This window comes from Teleopsis dalmanni, chromosome 1, assembly GCF_002237135.1.
Source record: "Teleopsis dalmanni isolate 2A chromosome 1, ASM223713v2, whole genome shotgun sequence".
Lineage (NCBI taxonomy): Eukaryota > Metazoa > Arthropoda > Insecta > Diptera > Diopsidae > Teleopsis > Teleopsis dalmanni.
Genome location: NC_051846.1, coordinates 19,781,476 through 19,785,351, shown reverse-complemented (window position 1 = coordinate 19,785,351; position 3,876 = coordinate 19,781,476).

Genomic DNA, 3,876 nt, shown 5'->3' with positions numbered 1-3,876 from the left:
ATTTTATGATATTTTTAAAAGTCTTAGCCGCAACATTGTTGATGTCTTGTTGATTTCAATGTATTGTATATACATATTTAGACAAAGCCAAGCACTGATATCATCGTACTTCTACAAAGACATCCTTAAATTCTCAAAATGTAATTTAAGGTTGCTAACGGGGTTTTTTACAGGTCATTATGGACTAAAATACCACCTTCATAAACCACAACTATCGAAGATGAAACTAACATGCATATTATTTGTGAATGCCCAGCTTTAATAATGCTTAGAAGATTTGTTTTATATGGAACTTATGTCATCAGTACAGATTAAGAATTCTTCTCTAGGTTTAGTTTTAGACTTTATTCACAAAGCTTTAAGGGGCATTGTGTAATCAGTAGTGAAATTGGTACAATAGGACTCTTTTCCGCAGTAATGGCTGTTGGGCGATGTCACACTTAAACTTTTAACAATAATATTTAATAATAATATTTTTAATTAATCGTAAATACATTCGGTATATATATATATATATATATATATATATATATATATATTATATATATGTGTACATTTGAAAATGCTTGTAAAGGATCTGTACCATTTGATGTTCTATGTACCATACACAGAATAACCTCTATTGTTGCTACCGTATAGAATTTATAATTTGAAACCGCTTATTAAAAGATTTTACCATTCTATTATATATATATATATATATATATATATATATATATATATATATATATACTATACACGGAATATATTCTATTATTCTACGTATAGAATTAATAATTTGAAAAACGTTTAAAAGATATATTATCAAAATGTTTTTTTTCTATATGTTGGTAACACTCATAGACATTCATAGACATTGTGTAGACATTCGGGATATATGTACTATACACCGCATAGTATATACACCGTTCTAGTATTTTTAATTTGAAAAACGCTTATGAAAGTTATTACCACAAATGTTCGTACTATAAGTTAGTAATACTGTGCTATATTATCACACGAAGTTTGAGTGCAATATGTTACTCAGTGTGTTTACATTAGTTGTTTTTGCTATTATAGTTTAGAGTGTTTAGCGATGGCAGAACGTTGTAAAAAAGTTTTTAAAAAAGAAAGGCAACGAGTTCAATGGCACCGTGCAACTTTTTCCTGTTGCCAAAGCTGAAATTACCACTTCGAGAAAGGTGTGTCGAGTTCTTTGCTTCTATAAAGACAAATTCATTTCAGGAAGCGAAAACCATATCTCAATCAGCCTATAGAAAATGGCTGACAAAATTGTACCACGCCAACTTTGTGGGTGAGAAAGTAAATTTTGATTGATTGATTATTATTTTACTGTTTCTCAGTAATATTGTATAACTTTAACACAGAATATACATATATCGATATTTATATATGTAGTATAACAATGTCGGATTGTTGTGTATTTTTGCTTGGTAACAAAATAATTTTCCATAAAATATAATTGTAATATAAATTGTAATATAAAGAGAAAAGATATAAAATATGAATTTCTAAGTTATTTTAATTATAATTATATTTGATTTTGCAAATAATCAGAAATTACATATATGAAGAACGTTTTCAAACCCGTAAACCTAACGAAGAAAGGAACGCTCCATTTTTCTTTAACATAATTTCTTCATAAATATATGTTCTTCTGGCTAACTTCTACACTCTTTGAAATTGTACACTGCAGGTTGGTTCTTTAAATAAAAATTTATGATATTTATAACCTTTTAATTTGACAAAATTTGCAAGTCTTGAGCCATTCATTAAATTTTGATAGCTAAAAACAACGACAGGAAGTTCAGATTTGGGATATGATCAAGCAATATAAAACCAATTTGAAACGAATTTTAACCATGACAACTATGAAAATCGAAGACAGTGAAAGATGAAGAAATAAAAAAGATCGTTATCTGATCTGGTTATCAGTACGCTATTACTTGCATAGTTTCTAAAATGATATATAATACTATAAATTTAAACACATATCATTTTGAAAAACAACCAGTTAAAGTGTTTATAGGTAATAATAACATTCAATGTATCTCGTAATGTTGTATCGCATGCTGTAGGTATTAAGACTATTCCAGACTACCTCATATCGAGGCAATCAACCAGCACCTTACCTTTGCCAAACCAAAATATGATCATCATGGTAATGCTGAGTTTTTAAATCAGGGTTTGTCTTCTTTGAAGATTTTTCTTCGATTTTAATCCACTATTTTGATAATTCTTTATCAACAGATTGAAATGCTAAGCCCAAGGTTTATCCAGAGTTAAAAATACGAATTGAAGTCTCCTCGTCCATCTGCTAGGTTAAATTAAAAATATTTTATTTTAAATGGACAATTTTTAAACTCCACTTTAATTCCTTTTAGCAATTATATTTAATATATTTCGAGTAAAAAACAAAACAATTTTGATAATTATATGCAATGAAAATAATAATATTCAGAAATTTTAATAATTTCAAATAAATAAAATGAAAAAATAAATATTTTTTAGTTCGAAAAAAATTGAAATAAAAACTTTTTCTGTTTTCACAAATGAACAATTCAAATATATTTTTTATTGTATATGTATATGTTTGTATATACTTTAATTTCTGCATATATTACCAATTTGTTTTCAACTAGACCAACTGAATTTATCCACAATATTCAACTATAATGTTTTTATTATTTTTATCAATCGAATGTATCATTTGTGTTTTTATTCAAATGGAAAATCTGGTTCAAGGCAAAATTTAAAAAAAGTCCACAAGATTTGACAACTGCGGTCGAGATATATATAGTCTATAAGAAACCTTTTATAATAATCATAGTCAACGCATAAGGGACCACAGACCTTCCGAAGAATTTTTTCAAACGATTTCACATTACTGTTGATTATTGTCCAAACCTATGCATCATACCGAAGGATAGGCATAATAAGAGACTTGTAGAATTTAATTTTTTTTATCAAGAAACAGTTTTATTTCTCAATTCTCTACTTAGTCCAAAGTAACATATATTGGCAAGAATAGTTCTTAAATGAATCTCTAATCTGACGTGATTTTTGGCATTTACACTGGTTCACATATGAGCAATGCCTTTCATAATTTTGAACTTATACGAGTAGTTGTTAAGAGGTATGTGGGTCCCAAGGTACTAAGGAAATTCGCTAGTTGATAGAAAAAAAAATTTTTTTCCTCATTCACCATAAGACCAATTTACTTCACTTGTTTATCTAAGTTGAAAAAAGCTGCACTGAAGTTATGGGTATTTGGGCCATCAAAATCAGTATCGTCAACATACGGAAACAGCAATTATTATATTCAACTTTGTATCATGTTTCAATTGCATTTAAAACTAAATATGTTACTGTTAATTAAGTTTTTTGTCGTTTCCATTGGTATAAGTTGATTTATGCATGTGAATTAGTTTGCATGTTTATATTTTACATATAAAACATATAATAAATATTTTAAATTTTGGTAATTTCTTGTGGGAAATTTAATTTTAAGGAATGCATTCGACACTTTTCGCCTTAAATCAGTTGATTTATTTATAATTAACTCATTTATATGAAAGCACTTTGTATGGTAAATTATCGTCATTAGCGGCTTAAATGAGCAAAATTGCCTAAATCAAATAGGTGAAAATATGGTGTTAGATTGAAGAGAACGCACAATAAGAAATCACCCTATTTGATAATCCATTTGGTATGAAATTACTTAAGAGGTTATTGTCATACTTCTTCATGTATTAAAGAAATGTATTACTTACATCATAAAATAAAAACTAATTATTTTTTTAAATATAATAATATATTTCAATTTCTTTAAATATTTTTTTATTAAGACGGAAATGTTTAAATCAAATTTATTTT